The sequence below is a fragment of the Seriola dumerili genome, unplaced genomic scaffold (assembly GCF_002260705.1).
Source record: "Seriola dumerili isolate Sdu_G_001 unplaced genomic scaffold, Sdu_1.0 BDQW01000319.1, whole genome shotgun sequence".
NCBI classification, from domain to species: domain Eukaryota; kingdom Metazoa; phylum Chordata; class Actinopteri; order Carangiformes; family Carangidae; genus Seriola; species Seriola dumerili.
In genome coordinates this window covers 1,211,084-1,219,525 of record NW_019174574.1, presented here as the reverse complement: position 1 = coordinate 1,219,525, position 8,442 = coordinate 1,211,084, and positions in this window count along the sequence as shown.

Genomic DNA, 8,442 nt, shown 5'->3' with positions numbered 1-8,442 from the left:
AGTTAAATGTTGAGGTATTTGCTGAGCTTTAGTCATTTTTCTATCAGGAAAATTGTGATGCAACATTATGGTGATTTTACCATCATATTTAGGTATCACAGTAATTAATGTAATAATTGAAGTGCAGTCGTCATTGATGAGCTCCACCTGTGTCTAATGAGTCCAGATGTCTCTGGTCTAGAAAGCTAATACAGAGTTTATTGTCTCTGGACTTGATCACATGTTGTTTCTGTCAAGTTTTACATCACTAAATCAAAGTAAATTCACTTCTAACTATTTATTTTTTTAAGTGATGACCAGTGTGGTTTGGTAAAGCGTAGAAGAAGATGCTGTTTCTGTCATTCACTTATTGGTCACCAATCCCTTTATATGGACACTCAGTAGTGTTCATATGAAGCCACAGTAGTTAAGCCTGAGCAGATACACTGTAGATATACATATATCCAGTTCTTTGTGAAAGTCATCTGTACTGTGAACTGTGACTTTGTGTTTCATCTGTTAGCTTTAATAATGGACACACCAACTCTTTATTTGTTCTAAAAGGTGAAAAAAATTCTCACTCACACCTCAGACACTATAAATAAATTTTTTTTACATATCATGACACTCGAGGCCTGTTGAGTTTAAACCTGGGCTGACATGCTCTCTCTCTCTCTCTCTCTCTCTCTCTCTCGGTCCAGTTAAGCCTGGCAGCACAGGTCTGAATTAGGAAGATCAGTGAAAAGAGGTTTACACAAGTCTGGTCTACTTCAAATAAAAAAAAAGTTCTTGAGTGTCTTGATGGCAGGAAAGCTTTCATACCTTTGCAATATTTTTTAGATGAAAGAAAGCAGCTTTGGTCATTATTTGGGATTTAAAATTGAAATAATGACCAGGCTGGTGACCTCAGGTTTAACCTGTGGGGTCAAACTCATATATTGGGCTTTGGAGAGAACTAGCACACTTCAGGCTCTGTTTTAACGATCCAAAGCTCATGGTCTAAAGTTCGTGGTGCAAGTGCATTCAGGGTGTGTCCATGTCTTTATTACTATTTTAATAGTGGAAAAAACCTGTCTCTGCTCCAGGTGCATGATTCAAAAGAGTTGTACTTAATCTCTTAATAAATCATGAGAGTGTTTTGGGTGTACCATCCAATACAATCTCCTGACTACTGAGTACAGTCCTGACCAGTGAATCCACTCTTGACCAGTCAGCCCAGTCCTGACGAGTAAGTCCATTCCTGACCAGTGAGTCCAGTACTGTAATGTTCACTTGACTTAAACCAACATCTAAGCTCATTTTCAGCTGACTGTACTTGTGTGTAACAGACAGTGTCTGAGCTCCGTGCGCCCTTTGCTGGCACATATTACTCTCTTGCCCATGTGCATTAAAATAAAATAACAGTGAATTACTGAGCCACTACCTTAAGACCAGGTTTTTGTTGGTCAATCACTTTCAGCTGCCTCAACATACCAATGTACCAACAATGCTCCTGACCAACACTCCTATGGGCGCACAGATAGGCGCAAGTGTATTTGCTATTTAAACAACGTGGACGTTGGAAGGGAAATGATAACTGGTCAGTCTGAAATTTGCAAAGACAGTACCGTTGCGCTTTGTGTGATGTAAGATAGGGCCCATAGTGTTTCTAGACCAACTAATATAATTTGATACTGTCCTCCTGTCAAAGCCACAGGTCATCTGTGCAGCAGGTTATTATGACCCATAGTTACGTTTTGTTGCTAGGCAATATCTAATGGTTGTAGTAATGATGACGGAAGCAAAGGGAAAAGTGCGGTGACATAATAGAAAAAGAGACAACGTCCACGTCAGGAGGAGGTTGTGGTGGATGGATGAATATTTATCAGGAGAGCAGTTTTGTAACCATGACAACAAAGATCGTCTAATATTGCAGAAGTACTTATTTAACCCAAATCATGATCTTTTCCTACACCTAACCAAGCCATGACTTTTCTTATAGTAACAAAGGTGACAAAGGTAGGTACCCCATTCTCGATATAGTCAGCATGTTTATTGTTGTGACCATGACAATCAAGGTCAGGTACACCTGCTGTTTTAGGGGCACTATTTCAACAGACACTCCTATGGGTCGTATCAGAGGGTTCAAAAACAAGTTGTTTAATGACAAAGTGTTTAGTCATCACTTGGATCCAGTGAAATATACAACGGTGTGTCACCAGCATGGCATTCCAAATGATGCACTGACAACAAGTGGCAGCAAGTCTTCCTAGCTCATAGTTTTTTGCAATATATTTGTATATATTTGTATATTTTTTGTCGATTGATGTTTTATATGCTATGTTGTTGTTTCGTCTGACAATAGAGAAAATAACGTACACAAAGGAAGAACTCCTGGCTTTAAAATTTTCCTGATATGGAGTTAAACATCCCATACTGGCTGAGCTAAAGAAGCTGTACCGTGGATGCAGAGCTGGGGCTAAGCTAAAGGCTAGGAGATGGAGATATAAGTCTTTTCTTCCATCGATCCTCATGGGAAATGTCAACTCCCTGGCTAAAAGTGTGATGAACCAGCACAGTGATGTATTCATTGCAATATCGGGGGGGATTTTAACCATGTCACTTTCACCTTTCACCTGACTGGCTTCACTCAGTGTGTTGACTGTCCCACAAGGGAAAATAAGATACTTGATCTGTTGTATGCAAATGTCTAAGAGGCCTACACTGCTTCAGCTCTACCACCACTTGGCAGATCAGATCATAATCTGTTTTTTCTTCAGCCTTCCTACAAGCATACAATGTCCATTTTTACTGCTATGCCGATGACACGCAACTTTATCTACCAATCAGACCCTGTGACCAATCCAACATAGTAACCCTTCACAACTGTCTTACTGAAATAAAATACTGGATGTCAGACAATGTCTTACAATTAAATCATACTTGGTCTACCTGCAAAAACAACAGAAATCCTAGAAAATTTAGTTTAATTAACAAATTCCATGAAGCCCTCAGCCAAAAATTTTGGAGTAATCTTTGATCAGGATTTGTGATTTGAACCCCAGGTGAAAAAAAAGTTGTTCAGTCATGTTTTAATCACTTGAGAAATACAGCCATGGGCAAATGTTTTACTTCAGCCACAGATCTGGAGAAACTTATCCATGCTTTTATTTCCTACCACCTTGACTACTGTAACTCCCTGTATACCTCTCTCAGTCAGAAATCAGTCCTCCTCCTACAGTTAGTTTAAATGTTGCAGCTCGGCTCCAAACTCAGTAAAAGAAAATGTGTTCACATCACCATCACCCATCTCAGCGTCTGTACACTGGCTGCCTGTTTATTTTATGATTGATTTAAAAATTCTTTTAATTACTTTTAAGGCCAGGTTTGGGCTGGTCGCTCCCTATATTTCTGAGCTTTTATCCCCCTATGATCCAGGACTCATCCTGAGATCCTCTAGTTGTTCACTGCTGGTCATTCAAAGGTTAAGGTTGAGAACCAGAGTAGATGGGGCCTTTGCTGTCAGGGCCCCTAAACTTTGGAACAACATGCCAGAGGAGGTCAGACTCTCAGAGACTTCTTCTTGATAATACATATCACATATTTATCTAGTATTTATTATTTAGTGTTTGCACTACTTTAATTGCTGCTTTGCACTGTCTGACACATCCAACACTCTTGTCTTGTTTTTGTCTCGTTTTAACAGACAAAATTCCTTGTATGTGTCCACATACTTGGCCAATAAAACAGATTCTGGTTCTTAAGACACATTTTATAAAAAAGCTTTTATTTTGTGATGTCTTTTTTAATTTCATTTTCATTTTATTATTATTATTATTATTATTATTATTATTATTATTATTTAGTAGTAGAAGTAGTAGTATTACTATTATTTCAGCTATATAAATAAAATTTAATTGAATTTAAATCCTGCATCGTGAGCAGCACATTGACTCAGACTCATGTATGCATCAAATAGACCAACACAGGACACAGCATGTTAATGTACATGCACTTCTGGATCTGTTAGAATACCTGACAGGTCACCTGGGGCAGATTTGTCATGTTCACGTTCTGCAAGCCTCCTCTCCACCTCTAGACACAGTGAAAGTTGTTCCCAACATTGTGAGAGGAGGAAAGGTAGACATGAGAAACTGCCATTATTGGGCCACTCCTATGCACTTAGCAGATGCTGTCACACCCAGAGACTATGAGTAACTCTGAATTCAGTCTTTGTGAACATTGTTGTGTTTGTGTCCTTCCCTCTCCACCTTGGTCCTCAGGAGCTGGCTCAGCACTCTCAGTCAGGTTATGTCAGTGCAGGGCTGCAACAGCTTCATGTCCCATTCTCCTGTTTGGTCACCTGCAGCCTCCCTGTAGTCACAGTGTTTGTGCAGAGTGGGAGACCTCCTGTTCCATAGCTACAGGACCAGAGAGGACAGCAGTTTCTACCAAATGGAACACCCAGGACTCGGTCGTTTACCAGACATGGTTCAATTTGTTACTAAAAAACAGTCTGTGGATCTGCCTGAGGACAGTTCAGCAGATCGACTAACAGACCCGGATATATTTATTCACTTTCACACCAGACAAATAAAAGCAGCACATACTTTTTATTTAGACGCTGAAACTGTTGATGAAAAATTACTGAATCAACTGATCGACAACTATCAGCATAGAAGCTGATTATCATTAGTTCACCACTGTGTACTCCCTGCTCACATCCTCCTGCAACAGGGTGTGTGTGTGTGTGTGTGTGTGTGTGTGTGTGTGTGACTGATTGTTTCAACTGAACTAAAGTATTCATCAAATTTAAAGAAGTAGCTAAAGATCACACCAGGGTTCTCAACAAAAGATGGATGGTAAGGAGCTAAAGAACTCCATCAGGGTCATCCAAGAGGTCATCCAAGAGGTCAGGTTGTCCAGACATGATGATCTCAGAATACTTTCAGATCCAGACAGTGTAAATCATGTTTTCATATATTTCAGTCCAGCAGAGCCTGCATCCAATCTACTCTTTATTTTTATAGGCAGACAGATTTGAACATCACCAGCTCAACAATGAAAAGAAATAATAATAATGTAAAATGAGAATAATAATAGAATAATAACATGGGAATAAAAAATAATGGCAGCATATACAATGAAAAGAGGATGGAGCCCAGGAAACTCCTGTCTGTGAGGTCTGACTGAAACCTGTGATGTGTCCTGCGATCCACAGGGTCAAAGAACAGCAGATCTACAGAGAGGATCACAAAAACTGTTGAGGAAGCTGTTTCAGTTTCAGGTTTAAAACCAGACTGGACCTTTTCATCAATATGATGGTTAAAGGTATGTTAGAGATTAGAGCAGAGGCTGCACCACAGCAGCTGGATCACACATGACTCGTGCAGTGTTAAAAACTGAACAGGTTGAGTTAGATACTGTAAGGGGGGAAGTTGTAGGCTGCAGATGAATGATACAGGCACAAACTGGTCAAACAGAAGGGCACACAGGAGGAACATTAATGTGACAAACACAAACACCACCTGTTTCTAACGTCATGCTGATTAACCTGTACAATGTGTAAATATCCCAGATGATCATCTCTTTTCTCCTTTTAAGAAGTCATTTTAACTCGTGTTCACATGCAGCAACTTGAAATCAACATGATGAGGCACATTTCTATTTACATGGATCAGGCTGTGGCTGTGAGGATCAGGTGTTGACGGTTGTGTTTCTGTGATCACGTGCTATGTTTTGGTTTGGTTTCAGATGGATTACCAGTATATTTGGTTTGAAGCTGTTGGGTTAGGTAATACAGTGACAGTGGGAACTGAGAGAGAAAGAACCTGTAATGTAATTAAAGGGTGTTCTTTGTTTTCTTTGACCTTTGCTGAAAGCAGTCAGATGGAGGGACATGTGTGTGTGTGTGTGTGTGTGTGTGTGTGTGTGTGTGTGTGTGTGTGTGTGTGTGTGTGTGTGTGTGCGTTAGAAAACAGACAAGCAGGGCGTGGTGTCTTCTTACAGTTACATGTCTGTCTGTAACTCATGCCTCAGTATGAGATGAGCTGTGTTGTGGTAACATTAACATGTTTATGCTGCCTCAGTGGAGATTTGTTGATGCCTTCAGCAATTTGGCGCGTGCATCCTCACAATAAAATGTCTGGATGAGATGAGCATGGCACCTGGTTTTTAATTACACCCGAACCCTCTGGCTGGGGCACATTCAGATTCCTGTAATGAAGTTTGATTGGTAAAATGTCTCAAGATTTAAGAGTTTTAAAAAGAAACATGATCACACTGTTTGAAACTCTGTCTGACCTGTGAAAGAGGTGCCTGCTCTTTATCTGTAGTTCATCTCAAAGTCTGATTTACATAAAGTCAAAACCTCAGAGCAGCATCAGACAGAGGGACAGTCAAACATTTAGTGTTTAATGCACAAATTCAGCTGCTCTGACACATGACAAAATGTTCAACTATGAACAGAAAAATGTTGCATTCCATTGATGCTTCTTCTCTCGTGACGTGACATCACCCACTGGTTTGTGAATGGCCATTTTTAAACCTCGCCATCTTGGTTTTACGCAGCTAGAAGAATCCATATTTGGACAAGAGGATGGGGCTGGAGCTGAGGTTGGAGCGAGGGGTGGATCTAAGCACGCCCACCTGCCTGACTGCACCAGGCACTTGACTGCACTGTGTTGAAGTAGCTGCTGCTGCAACAGGTGCTGTAAGCTGTGAACAATTATTTCTATATTGTGGTCTCTCATGTCAACATTCCACAACAGATGAAATGGAATGCAAACCTGTAATTGTATAACTATTGCAAAGGTACATTTACACTAAATAAAACAATAATTAATAATAAGAATAGAATAAAAAATAAGAAATATACTTTTTTTTCCAGCTCATATCAATTTACTGTGTCACAATGTTCTTAATAAAATGAAACCATCTACAATTTGTCAATGTGAAATGCATTGGTGCTGAAAAACTCGTGGTATATTTGCACCGCTTCAATTGTATTATTCAGACCTATCCCATCTCTCTTATACCCCCCCAGCCTTTGCAAGCAGCCGAGCAATGTTATGCTCTCCCTTGCCACAAACCTCTCTTCGCTGGAAGCTTTTCAAATTTACAGATAACTGTTGTTGAAACATGTCTGTACAACGAAGTAGCTGTCACATTGACATGAGGTACTCTACAATACAAACATTCCAGATTTTTAGGGCCTGAGCACTGAAGGGTGCAAGGACCTTATTGAAACTGTAGTGTTTATTATTATTATTATTCCGACTTATGAATTGTCTTTTTGAAGCCTTTCCCGTGCTCAAAAACTCATGAAACTTTACACACACACCAGGCTGGGTGTAAATTTATGTATTTTATAGGTCTCTGCCGTGGGTGTGGAAAAATGGCTCGATGTGGCACAAATTCACTGGGTTTCACTTACATGCACGTAACTTGGTAAGCCCATGAACCATGTCATAACCTACAAAAAACATAAGACAACCCATACCCTAAACCCAACAGGAAGTGAGATATTTTGACTTTAATCTGCAGTTTTGCGACTTTAACAAACTCCTCCTAGGGAATTCATCAGATCAACATGATCTGTGGTAAACCTCATTTTAAGACCTTTGTGACATTAAATTGTGAAGATTTGGAGTTTTCGCTGCAGGACCCAAGTTGTTCAAGCTGCTCATTGTTCAACTCATATTCAGTGATACTCATAGCGCCCCCTTGTGGAAAAAGGAAGTGTCATGTTTTACACTTTGATATACTGCTCATAACAAGTCGTTCGTATCTTGACCCAAACATGGTCAGGAAATGCTTAACAACTTGATGATGCACTGTAGTCAAAACTGTGACTTTTCATGGAACAGCCTGCCCATGCTGGTGTGGCAAATTTCGATCCTTCGCTATGAAAATTCAATTTGCTGTAACTCCAGCGTGCATTGTCCAAACAGCCCCATGGTTTCTAGGTTTGATAAGAGTCCCGCCCTGAGCAAACCTATATGTCCATTGTTGGGTCTAAGCTCTACCTCATGAGCTGGACACCAAATATATTGGATTTCGGTTGTCTATCAATTTATTGGCTGTCATAAATTAAGAAAATGTTAATATTAAAAATATTAATAGTAAATAATGACTTTAAAATTAATTAAAGTCCTCGGGGCACCAGCCTAAACTAATAGGCAAAATAGCCAATATGGTTTTAGTCTCAATTTATTACCATTAATCTGGAACTCTGATTAACCATTAGCTTACTAACTATAACCAAATTACCATATCAACAGTAAGTTAAAGTTGAAGGATTGGAATTCTACCAAGTAGAGGTTGGCAATATTCACGCTTGTGCAACATTAAACACACCAGTAGTTATACTTAAAGGCATTTATTTACAATGGAGCAGAGTAAAAACACAATGTCTTATCTAGTACATACAGGTGTGTGTATGTGTGTGTGTTTGTGGGGACACAAACAAAGGCAAGATGGCCG